Source organism: Mustela erminea, chromosome 4, assembly GCF_009829155.1.
Source record: "Mustela erminea isolate mMusErm1 chromosome 4, mMusErm1.Pri, whole genome shotgun sequence".
NCBI lineage: Eukaryota > Metazoa > Chordata > Mammalia > Carnivora > Mustelidae > Mustela > Mustela erminea.
This window is the reverse complement of record NC_045617.1, coordinates 65,524,963-65,542,339: the sequence shown is the minus strand read 5'-3', so window position 1 is coordinate 65,542,339 and position 17,377 is coordinate 65,524,963. Positions and strand designations below refer to the sequence as shown.

Sequence of the window (17,377 nt, the reverse complement as noted above, 5' to 3'; positions counted from 1 at the left end):
TGCATTTCAGCAAGCTCTCAGGACTTTGACACCGAAAAGTTAAACTGAATGACTGTAATACATGGAACATGATGTGTACAAGTCTCACCTTTCTGGTTGGATTCCATATCAAAAGCTGAAGTTTTATATCTATTACATATTGGAATTGTCATCATAAACATACATGCATTGTACTCTGGTCAAGTCTGATGCATTCTCATTGCTTGAATGTGTTCCTTAGAAATTTCTGAGAGTTATTCTCCTTTCTGTGCACTCTGTCTCCTAGAAAAGGGGGCAGAAGACACCAAGAGAAGTGAGAGTGATGAAGAGTAAGGCTGCCAGCACTGTAACAGGGATCACTGTTTTCTTCTAGCATTGTAACAGGGATCATTATTACATCTTCCACAGTAGCTGATGTGAAGAAACTGTTGCCTCCCTTCTGTCTTTCTCTCTATAACTCATTGGAGGTTTAGGTACACCTATCTTTTTGCCTTTATTTTTCCTTTGAATATTAGCTGGGTTACAGAGTGCTTTTTCCTGGCTCAATCCCTAATTCTACAGTAAAATAGGAGAAAAGATCTCCTTGTCAATTAAATTGATATATAAAATCAAGAACTATGAATTCACCAGATTTCATAAGCTCTAAAGCAATTTCTACCTTCTTTAGTCCTAAATGTCATATTGTTTGATCTGGTGATAAATGCATTATAGAATATAAATAGACAAAGTTGAACTAAAAAGTCTTTGTTTTGAAAAAATTTTTTGAAAGTCTCAGCCCTCCAAAAATAATTAGAAACACTCTAGGAGGTCACAGAATGGAAATTGTTTTAATGTTACATATGAATATTCAGCATCTTCTACTATACAGTAAGTATCAATTGAAAAAGGACTTACACCCAATTTAGAAAGAAAAGAAACTGAGGCCTACATTTACTGGTTATTTATTCAAGATATTCAGGAAAGGAAATAATTCAGATCTCTAGGTATTTCTTGCAAAGCAGTTCAATTGAAGAATTACATTCCATTAGGTGCATAGCATTGTGTTACGTGCCTGGGAGAAAGCAGAAGGAAAAGAGGTTATGACCCATTAGAAGAAGCAGACATATAAACAGCTCACTGATATCAAGGCAGAAGGACATATGTCTCAAGATACAGTAGAACTAATACTCAGAACATTGAGAAAAGACAAAGACTGCGTATTTAACCAAGTTTATTTATTGATTATCATGGGCCAGATACTGTCTTGATTCATTAGAAAATAAAAACTCATGAACCAGGAAAGTTGAGGTAGATGGATGGATGGATGGATGACAGATGGGTGGGTGGGTGGATAGATAGATGGTAGATAGATAGATAGATAGAGGATAGAACAAATGAGTGAGTAAGTGAGCAAGGCAAATGACATGCTACACTATAAGCACATACACAAAGTCTATGCCAACACACAAGGGAGTGATTAATTCTGTGTGTATGATGGGTGTTAAAGAGTTTTCAGAGAGGAGGTGATTTTTGAGGTATCATTCAAAGTAAGTTACATTTCTCTAAATGAAGAAGAGATAGAGGACATTGCAGGAAGAAGAAACAGTGGGCCCAAATGCAAGAAATTCTTGGAAATGCCAAGTCCTAAGATTGGAAGTGTATCAGGAGGAGGGCTAGAGATGACACTAGAGAGGTAGACTGGAGGTCAGATCACCCAGAGCCTCATCTGCCTTTCTAAGGAGTATATCCTCCAGGTAATGAGAAAGCTTCAAATAATTTTAGTGGGAAGTGACATGATAAACTGTACATTTTAGAAGGATTGCCGTAAAGGTGGAGAGTTAGGCTTGGGGTCAGGATACTAATGAATTTCTGTCATATTTAGTAAACCATATTAGTAAATATTTAGTAACCATATTTAGTAAATATCAAGAATTTTGAAGTGATGAAAACTTCACTTTAATTTACAAACCAACTTTCCCAAGTGCTATAGTATTTTATACAGAACCACAAGAAATAATATGTAAATCATCAAGTCCAAGTCCTTTAACACTTGATACCAACCTGTCCTGAAGGGTTTATATTCCTCATGTTCTTCCATCCAGACCTCCCATTCCATTCATGCTCATCACTTCTCCACATTCAGACCTGACTCAACTTTTCCTCACAGTTCCAAGCAGTCTATCCCTCTTACTCTGCCAAGTCATAGTTCTCCCTGTCTTCATGTTACCATTTTTTTAAGCAATTATTTCAAGGTTAGGTGCTACAAGATGGAAGAGAGAATGTCTAAGAAAAACACAATTTTTGTAATAGTAAATTTATAGTTTATAATGTAGTGAGTTACAGAAAACCAGGTACTCAAATACAAACCAAGTGTGTGAGGTGCATGGGTAGCTCAGTCTGTTAAGTGTTCAACCTTTGGTTTCAGCTCAGGTCCTGATCTCTGCATCATGAGATACAAACCCACATTGGGCTCTACGTTGGGCATGGAGCCTGCTTAAGATTATCTCTCTCCTATCCTCTCCTTCTGCCTCTTCCCCCCCACCAACAGCCCCACCATGCCTACTCACTCTCTCTCTCTCTCTAAAAACAAGCAAACAGACAAATCCAAGTGTGGTAGATACTCCATGAGGAGTCATGTTAACTCTCTAGGGGAACCCAGGAAGGTTTAGTGTGACTGGTCATGACAACTGTGTTTTTAAGATCATTAAGGTCTCAACCAGATGTGGCAAAATGATCTTCCTGGTGAAGGAATTAAAATGAATATAGGTACAAAGATAGAAAAACAAAAGAAATTATTGAGAAATAGAGATTATTCAAGTTAGCTTGATATGACATTGGAGTAAAAGAATAGTGGGAAACAGAGAAGTAATGAAACTGTTTATATTTGGACAAGAACCCTTAATTTTTGTAGAACCATTGAAAATTTTTAAGTGGAAGAGTAGAGAAGTTTTTAAATTTTATAATGGAAAATGCCTTTAATATCATCAATTAAACCACTGCATTTCTTTAGATGAGGAAACTGAGACCCCCACAGAAGTTACACAACATACTCGGAACCAGTTCTAGGTCCGTCAGTGCCACCATGCTGTTGATTAAGTCATGCTGCCTGTCATGGTCCAACTCCAAAAAATGCCTCTCTACATGATTAAACTCTCTCAATCTTATTTTCTGTTCTTTTCACTACCAAGCACTAACATCTCTGTGATTGTGTTTTATGTGCAACATCCATCTTACATAAGCAAGAAGTTTATGTGTGCCCCTAAATGCATATGTGCGTGTGTACATGTATTTTTTCTTGTTCCCAAACTTAGATTCTAGATTGTTCTGGGAAAGACTCAAGCCCATCTAGAGTGCCTGCAATGTACTAAATGGGTAGCTGTTCACCAGAAAGGAATACCGGATATAAGAATTTAAACAGGACTGTCAGGTTAAAGAGGGTTATATGTGAGATAGAGATGGCAGCTGCTAGAACCATCGTAAGTGAAATGCCATGTTACTGTCATCCTGTATAATAGTTCTGTTTCTTTCTGCATTATTGTCCAGAGGTCAGATTTCAGGAGGGTGAGCCAGACAGGGCCAGTGCATGAGGCTGTTGAAAGCTTAGGTCTACAGTACAATTGCCCATAAACCACTGAGGATGAACCCCTCAACCTCTCAGTCTCTCTTTGCAAACATAGTGCTGAGCTCAGAAAGCACATTGAAGATTTGGCAACAGTTAGTTTAGGCAAAACTTTATACAACTCATCCCCCTGACCACTTTTTTTTTTTTTCTTTCCTATTTCTGTAAGGTGTTTGTATTCCTAAAAGAAAAGGGTAACCGTTGGTGACCGGTTTCCTCCTTTTTGCTCTGAAACTGTATCCCCTCTTCTCAAAAACCTTTTTCATGGCCAACATCATGCATTCACAGGCTGCCTGCTGATTACCACCCAAATAAGGTAATAGTGAGAAATATAATTGAAGTGGCTTCTTCTTTTTAATGAACAATAGACCCATTCCATCAAAAATAAGACCCTACCCTGAACCATTGCAGAAACCTTTTTTGATGTTGGAAAGCAACGTCAGTGACTGTGAAGGGGTGGGGGTGTTGGGGGCTGAGGGAGCTTTCTGATGTTGTTCTTAATTATTTTTACTTAATGCCTCCCGTACCTCTGGCTCTAGCTGAGGCAGAAACGGTGAAATGCCATAAAATGACCCTCTCTCGAAGTATATTTGGCCTGACAGGAAACAGGAAATACCAGAAAAGATCACAAGAAAAGCTGTAATCATAAGATTTCTAGCCTAATTCTTTTGACGTCAGCAGTTTAGATAAGTCAGATAAGCAATCACAAGCATCCGCGAGCTCCGGAGTGCCAGTCCAAATACCCAAAGTGCATCTTCAGCCCCTTTGAACTTGCACATTGTTGTTTTGCCCCTGCCCCTCTCTCTTCCCCACAAGAAGCATATCCTGAAATTGTGAATTATGAATTTAGTGTCAACATTAAGGTATTCGGAGACATTACACAGAGCTTCTAAATTGGTCTTAGAGCGAATTCAGCTGGATCCGTGCATGATAAACTCTGGATGAAGTGACTGTTGATAAGACATGAGAAAACTCCCTCTGGCTTGTCTCAAACAGAGTTTACTTCCTAGAGTTTAACTCTGCCAATCTTGACAACTAAGCAATAGCTATGATTTGTCTCTGAGAAGATGCAAAGAGCTACATTACCATCTCCAGAAGATGCCAAAGTAGTAACTCTAACTGTCATTATTATCAACTTTCCTTGGCCACCACCATTGCCCATCATAACTAAATATGTATAGGTTGGTTTGATATAAATGATATGGGGCATCCACTCCCCTTTGGGAAGCTTTCATAACTTCAGAACCAGAACTATAGAATTGGACCATTAGATAATAAGCAGAGGCACATGGATGGGCTATTCAGAGGATGATGGAAAAGACCAAATCAATATTACATTACATGTAAATTTATAAAAGGAAGAACTTTAAGGGTGACAACTTATTTATAGGCATCTACCTGTTTCCAGAAATATTTGTATGCCTATTTTTCAAAAAGATTTTATTTATTTATTTGACAGAGAGAGATCACAAGTAGGCAGAGAAGGAGGCAGAGAGAGTGAGAGGGAAGCAGGCTCCCTGCTGAGCAGAGAGCCTGATGCGGGACTCGATCCCAGGACCGTGAGATCATGACCTGAGCCGAAGGCAGTGGCTTAACCCACTGAGCCACCCAAGTGCCCTGTATGCCTATTTTAAAAAGCCACAATAAAACATAAGAACACAAAGACATAAAACCATTCTGTCATGATGAAAGACAAAAGCTGCATAGTAAAGTCGGAGGGAAGGAGAATAATCACATAAAGTAACAGCTGAAATGAGATCTAAATTTCCTAGCAGACAGGGCAAAGGGGGGAAAAATAATTCTAGCACTCACAATCTCCTCGAAAATTCCTCGGGAAGAAAACCATTTTCCCCAGTTTTGGGTATGTATATAGGGCTCTTTTATCATGTTCGTGATAATGATGATATGGTAATATAATGTGATATTTACAATGGAGGATGATAATGGTTAGATGATACGGTTTGATATGGGTGACATAGTATATGTCCTTCTGAGGACTTTAAGCAGATATGAAGAGCTGTGCCATCTACAGACAGTTTTACAGATAGTCAAAGATGGTTCCATAGAGACTATTAAAGAGGGAGTCAAATTTGAAGTAGCCCCAGGTTGTGGTTTCGGAGAGGTCTTACATAATGAGTCAAGAACGTGTACACAGTCGCAGGATGTAAGGTTGGACGAGTCTAGCCTCATGAGGGAAGAGCAAGCCTCAGGAGAGTTCAGCTTTCATGAATGTAGAAAGTTAGGTCACAGGACCCTGGAACATGGAGCTCACACAGTTCTACTAATTTCACAATGGGCATACCTATTCTTATAATCTTTAAAATAAGAAGAGAAAAATTAAGAAACAAATGCCTCCTCTTAGATGGTAGAAATATTTTTATATTTGCCCTTGATTGTACCAGACATTTGGTTCTAATTAAACATACAAGTGTCCCAATTAGCTCATAGGGCTTTTCCTGGTTTTTTACCTGCTACACTATCTTGAGTAATACAGCTAAGCCCTTTACTTCATCTGTGTTCCTCAGTGTATGAACACATGTAGGTACTCAAAAAATACCTGTTAATTAAACGTTCAGAATAAATAATATCTGAACATATTCTCATTTTATTTGAACCCATCTCCTTCATTCCACCTAACATTCTGCTCAGTGAAAACCCTCTATAATATTTTCCAAAAATTCAGAAAATTGGGAAGAATGTACCTGTTTAGATTAAAAGATAAATATTATATTTAAGAAAACCCAGTAAGTATGAAAACAAGTAGATTTCTTCCTCTTTAGTACAAAAGCAATGAGAAGCTGGATGTTAAATATATTGAGAGCTGCAGTCAGACATCTTTTCGGAGACTGCTTCTAAATAAACTTACCAAGGAGGACTGCCAGGGCGGAGGAGACACTAAAGGAAGCAGATTAATGTCAGAAAACAAAATAAAACAGCCCCTTGCTTTGTCTGAGTGTCATACACTGGACAATGATCTTGGAAAATAAGTAAGGAAAAGTGTGAAAGACTAGAAGATGAGAGGAGGCCCAACTGGGCATAGTAACACCTGCTTTCTACAAAGAACAATGGAGTGTAGAAAGAAAAGAAGACACCTGAGCCAGATAATGCCAAAGGTGGCCCAGAGACTCAAAGGAGGAGGTGTCTGGACATACTAGGAAGACCTGTCACATACTGTATCTTCTAGCTTCTTAATAGCCAAGCTGCTCTTCCTGACACCTCACCAAGGTCAAGGTGAGTTGCTCTTAGATATCAAGAGTTGCTAGCGGTGTCTGGGTGGTTCAGTGGGTTAAAGTCTCTGCGTTCGGCTCAGGTCATGATCCCAGGGTCCTGGGATCAAACCCTGCATCGGGCTCTCCGCTCATCGGGGAGCCTGCTTCCTCCTCTCTCTCTGCCTTGCCTGCCTCTCTGCCTACTTGTGATCTCTGCCCGTCAAATAAATAAATAAAATCTTTAAAAAAAAAAAAAGAGTTGCTATACATTTATATCATCAGTCTTGGGCACATTAACCAAGTTGAATAACCTTGTGCTTTCATTGGAAACCAAGTATGAATTAAGATGCATGTGAACACAGGCATGCTGTATACTGGCTACTGTAAAATTACTTTGAATCAGGTTCATGTGCTTTAAAGGCTTCTGGGGCCACTCTAGAGGTTACTGAGTTCTTTCTAGGACCATTGTTGTTTGCTATTGCCCTGCAAAGCTGAAAAGTTAAAGCATGTAAAGAACTGCTCCTCTCAGAAAGCCTTCAATTCTCAGCTCTTTTGGAAATATTATATCCATTTTTATAAATTTGTAGTTCTGATTTATGTTCTTTTTTTAGATCTTACAAAACATTAATAACCTTCTACTATCCTACACACCTTCCCTTTTAGCCCTATCCCTGGGGATATTTCTCTTTAATTCAAAATTATCATGGTTAAATGACAGGCTATGGAGTAAGAATTTGCATCTTTACTAAACTCTGTGGTCATCAGTTTTCTCATCTGTAATATGGAAACAATGATGAAAACTGCATTATGTTTAAGTCAGATAATCCACCTAGCATGCTGCTAGTGCTAACCATTATTATCCCACACTTTTCTTATTTATAATAATTACTCAAAAATATTAAGTTGCCTTTTTAGCTTATTCTTGATTAGCAGGGAGCACTTATTCAATTCCCATTCCCTCATCCAAGATTCATTACTCTGACTCATAAATAAAGTGAGAAGTAAAGTCATAGAAAAGAATTTTTACTTATCTATATTTGCAAATCTAGTGATACAATCTTGAAAGTACTCTTTACTTCTAATTTGTAATCCAACCTTCACCCTTTATACATCAATACCTACAGTGAGTGAAAGCCTCATACCTCTAATCATACATTTGCCAAAATATTCAAATTGGTTTGGGCTGGAGATACAGAGTTGAAGATTTGGTTGAGTCAAAGTACATGCAAAAGTAATTTCTAAAAGGATATTGAATTTGCCAGTATTGCTTGTCAACTAAATGCTTTGTTAAAATAAGTTAAAATATGAGGAGCTGGTATTCTCATTTTTGAGATGTCAATTGTTTGTAGTATGAATGGTCACCTAATGTCAAAAACCTAGTTAATTACCAAGAGTTTTGTGATTTGAATTCAGTCTCTAGATTTCCATTTTGTTGGGATGGTATCTGCTTAGACTTTTTAATGCAGAAATCCAATTCATAACACGTTGCTATTAGAATTCTAGCCACAGCTTTTTAAGAATCAAGATTGATCACTCTTGACAAGTGGCAGACCTTTCCAAAGCACTATGGGGAAAGAAACTTCTCAGAAACCAGGGGTTTTGTAAGGAGATCAACATAATAGCTTATTTCCTAATGAAACTGGCAGGAGCTGATGTCTTCTAGTTATGTTTAAGAAAATTATTAGATTTTCTCATGAGATTTCGAGTTTGGATGACCTTTGATTGGAGACAAAGGACAGCTTGAAAACATATAACATCTGTTCATCCCAAAATGTCAAAAGAAATCTGAAATTATTCACAACTACCAGCCTGTTCATTGATCAAAGGCCATCTCACCTCCAAGGTCTATTTCCTGGGAACTCAGCAGTAAGATAGAAGTACAGTCAAAGGGAATTAAGAAAAAGGCTATCTGGTTAATTGCTTTTAAGGGAATAAAACTAGTCAAACTAATCCCACTTTGGAATGTACTACCCATTAGCAGTCCTAATATATGATATTCCAGTGTTATAAGCAATGGTAGATTCAGGAGGCTTATAAGTACCTCACCTCTCATCAACTCAGGTGTTGGCTGGCCACCTCTTAAATGAAACAACATGTGGATTTAGAAAAAGAAGAAGGTGGGGGGAATGTGGGTGTGGGGGTAGGTGGCATTTTACAGAATTCTGGAAAAGATATACAATACCATGTCCATTAACTTCATGTCTTACTAGACCTCAAAGGAATTCCTTTGAGGACACTGATTTGAAGGAAGAAAAGTGATTTATACAAGAAATAGTCTAGTATAACATAAGGCTTTTAGGTTCTTCTATGAAAATATAGGAAATGGGAAAAACCATCAACCTAAATACACACAATCCACTTTTCAGATGCATGAATTACAAGCGAGTTACCCCACACGGTTGTTCAGCGTGAGTGGTGCTGACATGTCAAGTTGACCTGTGCTTTGGACCAAGGGTGGTCTAATAACAACTTTGTAGGGTATGAGTTAAAAGTGACTCATTTCTGAGGCAGAGAGAAGGCAGAAGAATGAACGCAGACTCCATCCTTGGCTGAGCTCTCTCAGTTAATCAATCCCTGGACATAGAATCAAAAGGCACCTTTCTACTTGCTATGCAGATGTAAACTTTCCTCTGTCTGCACCAGAGCCAGTGGAGGTGCGAGCCACAAAGATGTGAGCCATGATGGAGACATGCTTGGAGGGCGCAGTTACTTGAAACAGAGCCCATGTTTGATTTAAGCTCAGAATGACAGCTTTGGCAAGAGCGGGTGATGGCTTTGCTGCATTTGCACAGGAAAAGCCTAGACACTGGGCATAAATTGCTAAGTTTTAATTACGTAAAGTCCAAGAACATAGTGGCTGTTTGAATACTATCTTCAAGTCCACTTGATTAATCTTCCCCAAATCATGCCATTCAGTTTTCAAGACTATTTCACATTCAAGATTTTATCTCTCACCCCTCACAGTTGAAATAAGTAAACTGCTTCCATATGTAAAAAGCTAATAACCCTCCATTTTAATTAAGAAAATAGTGATGCTGATAATAGGAATATCAGATATCACTCTCTGGAAGGTGTTTGCCATAAGTTGACTATTCCATCCACCAGAATGCAGACATCTCCCAAGCTTAGAGAGGTTTATGAAGAAACACAAGTTATAACCTCTTCCTCTTCAAAATTTACAATCCAGTTTGGAACCAAAGAATCAAACAAGAAAATTAATGAACAGTCCAAAACCCTGTATTCTGATGTCGAATATTAGCTGAAAAGTTAGAATACCTCTGAATCAAAAATAGATAATTATTTTAAACCTAGTTGATAAAAACAAATACCTAATATACCCCTCTATTTTTTTTTAAAGCTAATCACTATTAGCAGAACTTTTTCCTGAAGAAGGATTATTTCTAAATCTAGTTCCTAATCCCAGACTTTCACCTTTTGTCCCTAACTTTGATGGAAAAGAGGATTGATTCTTTGGCTTCATTTGATTTATGTCATTTTTCTGTGTTTTCTCCCCTGCTCTGTCTCCCTTGTCTTCTCTTCTTTACTGCCCACTTTTAGAAAACTTAACATATTAAAATTCACGTTTACAAGTAAATAGCTAAATTAGAATAGATATTCAGATATTGGCTTTATAGAAGAAGCATGTAAACAAGAACCTAAAATCATCTTATTAGCAGAATAAAAAATGCAAGAATCCAGGAAAAAGTATAAACTATAATAAAATCTAAGTTGTAGTAATAAAAGCAAGTTTATTTTAAAAATTTAGAGTACGTAAGGAGCCTTCACATTCATATTATTTCCTTTAATCCTCTTAACAGCTCAGTAAGATAGATAGATACAGAATTATTACTCCACTTCACAAATGGGAAACTGAGGCTCAGGTTGGGTAGGAGATCTGTACCAAATTAGAGCTTCAAAAAAAGATTAGATAAGAAACACATCCTGGATATGAAAAAAAAAGAAAACCCTAAAATGTCATTGGGAAGATGAATGGATAAAGAAAATGAAATATATAGGTAGATGAAGGATAGATAGAAAAAAATGAGAAAATATGTACAATGGAAATCATGATGGAAACTGCATATATATAAAATGGAAATTATTATCCTTTAACAACAACAAAAAAAGAATGACTGACATTTGTAACATGGATCAATCAACCTAGAGTATATATATATATTTTATATATATACACATCCCTTGATACAAACCACTTTTTTTAAAATTTATTTATTTTTCTCCAGCATAACAGTATTCATTGTACAAACCACTTTTTTAAAAAGAAGTCCTTTGAATTATTTTGTTTGCACTTTAAGTTTGGTCCTGGACACTCCCCAACTCCATGCACCTGGACCCAAGGCTTCCTTCAGCTAGCACCTGCAACTCTGCCTCCCTGGCTGGAGGACTTTTGTGCTATTTCCTAGAACAGTGTGCTATGCTTGGTAGCTGCCATACACTAGATGCACAGTAATGATTTCTTGAATGCATGCGTATACACAAATGAGACCAATGCTATGAAGTTGACTGCCACCCTCTGTTTCATTTTACTCTTAGATAAATTCAGCTATTAGCTAGTAGCATAATAAATAGCTTTATTTTTTGGATGCATCAGTATTAGTGTTAATAGCATGCAGAGATTACAAATAATTCTGCACTAATTCAAGGGTAGTTGTTCTGGGTAGGAAGTCCTGAGACTAGTCTGGGATCAGGAATTCTTGAGCAATTAACCTAACCTTAGTGACTCATCCTCCTCTCTCCCTCCCTCCTGAAGGAAAAAAAGATAGCATTACTTGCCAAATCTGAAAGTCAAAGAGATATGAACTTGGGAGGACAGCACCTCTCTATGTTTTCAGTTACTTAGCACTACCCCTACAAAGGTCATATGAAATGTGTTCAAACTCAACCACCATAGGTTAATATCTACCAAAAGCATTCATCAAGCACTAAATGAGTATCTAATCCAGCCTGGTCATTGTACCAGGCCCAGGGGGTACAAGGATGACTGCGATTAAGATATTACAAGACCGTGATCAAGAGAATAACTCAATATACCTGGCTTTAAATCCTGGTCTGTTGCTTTCTAGGTATGTGATTCTTGGCAAACTAATCTCTCAGACCTCAGTCTTCTCGTTTGTAAGTGACCACTGTTCCCACTAACCTGTTCAGACCTCAAACATGGGATATTAGCATTACTATACTGGCCCTCAAGATGCTTACAGTCCAGTCAAAAGACAAAAATGGAAACAATGAAGTGCTGTATGGTGTGCTTGCTATGATAGAGTAGGGCAGAGCTCTGTGAGAGCACTGAGAGGACTGGAGACCTAACCTCTCAGTGCTAAGGGTGTATCGTGGTTATGAACTGAGCCGTGTTCGAATGCTTTCTCGGTAATCCTCACAATATCCTCGTGAGGTAAATCCCATTACAGTTGTCCCCCTCCTTGTCCATGGGGGATGCATTCCAAGAGCCCCAGTGGATGCCTGAAATCACAGATGGTACTGAACCCTACGGACACTATGCTTTTGCCTGTACCTACATACCTAGAGATTAACAACAATAATAAAATAAATTATAACAGTATACTATAATAAAAGTTACGTGAATGAGATCTTTCTCAAAATATCTCATGTATTATACTCACCCTTCTTCTTGTGATGATGTGAGATGATACAAATGCCTATGGGACAAGAGGAAGCGAGCTGAATGGTCTAGGTACTGTGTGATATAGGCTCCTATAGACCTCTGATAGTGCATCTGAAGGAGGATCGCCGGCTTCCCTACCATGGGTAACTGAAACCATCGAAAGTAAAACAACGAATAAAGGGGGACTATTGTATCTTATTTTGTGGATACAAGAACTAAGGCAGGTTAGGGTAGTTGTCTAAAGAAGTTAGGGTAATTGTCTAAAGCCACACAGCTAGAAAGGCAGAATTTGAACTCACATGAGGGTTCTCCAGACCACACAGTATTAGTGAAGATGGCACACAGCCTCTTTTCATGCAGGTTTTTCAGATCAAAGAATTACCAAGAAAACGAAATAGAAGAAATCCATTTCAGGCCTAAGAACAGTAGCTCTGGGGTCCTCAGAGATTCCTTTCCCTGCTTCCATCCCTTTCTCTCCACCTCCAATGCCCATTTAGGCTCTGACCCAACCTAACACCCAAATCCCTCTCTAGAATGGATCTGAAGTTGTCTCCAGCGTCTCAGGTAGACCTAAAAGCTAAGTTGTCCTAGTAATTCACCTAGAATCTACTGTTGATTCTAAGCCATTTCGAATTCTTGGTGGGGAGGAGGAATATCAGGGAAGCAGTTACTGATCACACTGACCTGAGTTTGGATTAAATTTCCTACTGTTGTTCTAGATTCTCAAAACCTTAGGGTTAAAATTGAAGCAGGTTGAGAGATTTAAAAAAAAAAAAAAAGTGAAAAGAACCTTTAATAGTGTTCTTTAATAGGGTCTTTGTTGTGGCCTTGGGCAAGTTTTTTAAATTAATTTTTTATTTTTTATTAACATATAATGTATTATTAGCCCCAGGGGTACAGGTCTGTGAATCACCAGGTTTACACACTTCACAGCACTCACCATAGCATATACCCTCTCCAATGTCCATAACCCAACAACCCTCTCATACTCCCCTACCCCCAGCAACCCTCAGTTTGTTTTGTGAGATTAAGAGTCTCTTATGGTTTGTCTTTCTCCCGATCCCATCTTGTTTCATGTTTTCCTTCCCTACACCCCAAACCCCCCACGTTACCTCTCAAATTCCTCATATCAGAGAGATCATGTGATAATTGTCTTTCTCTGATTGACTTATTTTGCTCAGCATAATACCCTCTAGTTCCATCCATGTCATTGCAAAAGGCAAGATTTCATTTCTTTTGATGGCTGCGTTTTATTCCATTTTATATATACCACATCTTCTTTATCCATTCATCTGTTGATGGACATCTAGTTTCTTTCCATAGTTTGGCTATTGTGGACATTGCTGCTATAAACATTCAGGTGCACGTGCCCCTTCGGATCACTACATTTATATATTTAGGGTAAATACCCAGTAGTGCAATTGCTGGGGCCCAAGTAGCTCTATTTTCAACTTTTTGAGGAACCTCCATGCGGTTTTCCAGAGTGGTTGTACCAGCTTGCATTCCTACCAACAGTGTAGGAGGGGTCCCCTTCCTTTGCATCCTCACCAGCATCTGTCATTTCCTGACTTGTTAATTTTAGCCATTCTGACTGGTGTGAGGTGGTGTCTCATTGTGGTTTTGATTTGTATTTCCCTGATGCTGAGTGATGTTGAGCACTTTTTCATGTGTCTTTTGGCCATCTGGATGTCTTCTTTGCAGAAATGTCTGTTCATGTCTTCTACCCATTTATTTTTCTTTTTTTTTTAAGATTTTATTTATTTATTTGACAGAGAGAGAGAACACAAGTAGGCAGAACATCAAGCAGAGAGAGAGAGTGAAGCGGGCTCCCCTCTGCCCATTTCCTGATTGGATTCTTTGTTCTTTGGGTGTTGAGTTTGAGAAGTTCTTTATAGATTTTGGATACTAGTTGGGCAGGTTTTCTATAAAAATAACACTAATACTAATTACCTTGACTACAAAAAGCAGGTTCTAGAAGGGACAGGATGAATTTCAAGTGAATACAGGGAAATAATAATGCAAGGACTTACAGGGCATCACCAGTGGCCTAAAGAGTAAAGAGCGTTGAGCTAACAACATATGAGCCACCCAGGGGCACATGGAGAATCTGACACCCTAACTGATAAATCTCATAGATGCCTCTTTAAGACCACAATTGGATATTTTGAGACTAAAAAATAAAGCAGAAAAAGTCTCACAAAATCAAAACACTTATATCCACCCATCAGTATTTCCCATCCATATCCTCCTGCCATTTTCTTCCACCATCCTGGGAAGTCATGACCTAGGCTATGACATCGGTCTCCTGAGTTCCCTGTTGTCAACATTTCCTAAAGGTGAATCTGTCCTAAACACAGGTTACTCTTTCCAAAGTCTAGCTCCACTTATGCCATTCTCCTCAAAACCTTCCAGCAGCTCCCCACTAATCTGGCATCCAAGACAAACCATGAGCTGAACCCATTCTTTAATTTCCACTTCTCTCCCTCATTTTCTACATGCCAACAAAACAGGATAGCTTGTGTTTCTCTTACTCACTGTTATTTCCCACCTCTGAACATTTACTCAGAGTTGTTCCCCCAGACATTCATGCCTCATCCCCAACTCTCTAATTTCCAAATTCCCTTATCCTTCAAGAATCAGCCCAATTACTACCCTCATGTAGCCTTCCCTGATATCTTGGTGATAAACACCCCCACACCTGTAACCCATAGCATCTCTTTCTTGCCTTCTAGTTATTGCTGTAGTTACTATTATATATTTCATATCTCCTGGCTACATAATACATTTCCCTCCAACATGCATTTGCCCAGGGCAAGGCAGGAACTTATTAAAGTGCATTTAATTAATTAATGATATTTAATACGACATGTGAAATATTATCTGGTTTAAGAATCTATTAACATGTGAGAAAACTATGAAAATATTCACAACTCCTTAATTGTACAGGATTTTACTCTGGGATTCTTTTTAATGTGCAACAGAAGACTGTTAATAGCTAAAATTGTTCTCAAAGTGCAGCTGTATTAACATTGCAGCTGTAAAGAAAAGCACAACCAGGTTAAACATATGCTTTGAAAGAAGAAAATCAAGCCAAATTATAATTACTTTCTGTCTGTGCATTAGAAGCCAAAAATCACCAAACAATAGGCAAACAAACAAACAAAAAAAAAAACCACTTCAGCTTTCTATCTCATAAATGCAAAAGCTACCCACCTGCTTCTCTGTTGGTGGGGAATTCATTGAGTAAGAGGCTGGGGACAAGGGACTCAAAAAGGAGGACTCAACAGCAGGCTGCCTGTTTGCTTAAATGTGGGTCCTTAATGGAGACAGTTCTCCACTGGAAGCTAAGAGGGTCTCAGGCTAAGTCCTGTCTGGTTTGCTTCCCTGGTCCTAACTCATTTCTCAACTGTCTCATATAATTACCTCCACCTTCATATCTGGAAACTTCATCAAGAACTTTACGATGCAGATGAGACAATCAGCTTCATTCATCTCCTTGAGTCAGTTCACATGGCCCATAAAGCATTGTTTTCATGGTTTTTAGGTGAATTATCACTTTTTTTTTCATCCTTTCCTGATGCCCCTAATAGATTAGGTCCTAAGTACATGCTCATACTGTACCCATCTTTCTCCTTCATGATATTTGACATTGTATGTTTAATTTCTATCTTTCTCCCAAACATTACAAGCTTCTTCCAAGCAGAAATAGTGCTGTCACTTATAAGCCTGGCATATGGTAGATACTCAACAAACATTTGATGTAGATAAGTCTAAAAACAAATGCAAGTAACAGAGAATCCAATGGCTTGTAAATTTATGAGAATGGCATGTGTTTGTGTGTGTGTAAAGATATTTATACCTCATCCTTACAGACAACCAATAACCCAAATACCACAAAGCACAATTTCATACATGCTTAGAAGTGAATGAAGGAGACAGCTACTTGGACTCACCTGGGGACAGGAGAACTTGACAGAGGCTATCTGGGAATACTGCCCAAATCTGGGCTTATAAGTTGTTCTTAGTCTACTTTGAGGACGTCATATCCTCATGTGACAATTAAGGAAATATTTCATTTTTCTGACACAATTACTTATAAATAAGCTTACCAAATTAAACATTTGCTTCACAAAACTACCTTTAAGGCTGTCACAGGAGGACAATGGTTTGAAAAACTGAAATTGTCATCACTTTTCTCTCATATGAGAAATCATGTTAATGGTTACAAGTGTTGGCTAATTTAAGAAGAGACCTTGGGCTTGATCTGATTATTTTGTGAGTCCACTGAGTCTACTGTAGGTTGGAGTGGCCATCTTCAACAAGCATCCAGTTTACTCTCAGGGCTTCAGGAACATTGCTTTTAACTCCAGTTTAGGGGAAATTGAAGGATCCTGTTCCGAATTTCCCACCCCTTCCACACATCCCTGAGGAATTATTGGTTGCCTGCCAGAAGGACCAAACTAAACCCAAAGAGCAAACAGAGGATCCTGCGTACAGAATGTGTGCTAAATAACAGTATTAAGTTATAAAATGCTGATACCGGATTTGGTTGAATGGTGTTTATGTAATGTTTTTATCAAAGTCTTTTGTTCTGGATTTCTAAAAAATGTCTAATTAGGCATAACTTTCAGAAAGATCATGATTTAATGACAGCAGCTGTCATTAAATGGTTAATATTTCCAATTCAAAGACTAAGCTATACTCTTTTTTATCAGTTCTTAGTAATAGTATGAAAATAGTATTTCCCTTGTGGTTTTCAGAGTTCTAACTAGTGGTTTACACATCAGGTCATCGATTTCACACATCACTGCCATGGGGGCTTCCTCAAAGCTTCTCACATTCCAATGTCCCCATAAAAATTTCTCTTTCCCTTTTTTTTTTTTTAAGTCTTATCCAAGCATGTCCACATGTAGCTCTTATCTTACTTTTCGTCAGTCTGACTTAGTCACA

General features: G+C 38.2%; 1 protein-coding gene across 2 annotated transcripts in view; it reads left to right on the top strand.

Moving 5' to 3' along the window:
• PDE7B (phosphodiesterase 7B) overlaps positions 1-17,377 on the top strand; it is a 310,619-nt gene that overhangs the window by 176,698 nt on the left and 116,544 nt on the right. The gene's annotated exons all lie outside the window — the stretch shown is intronic.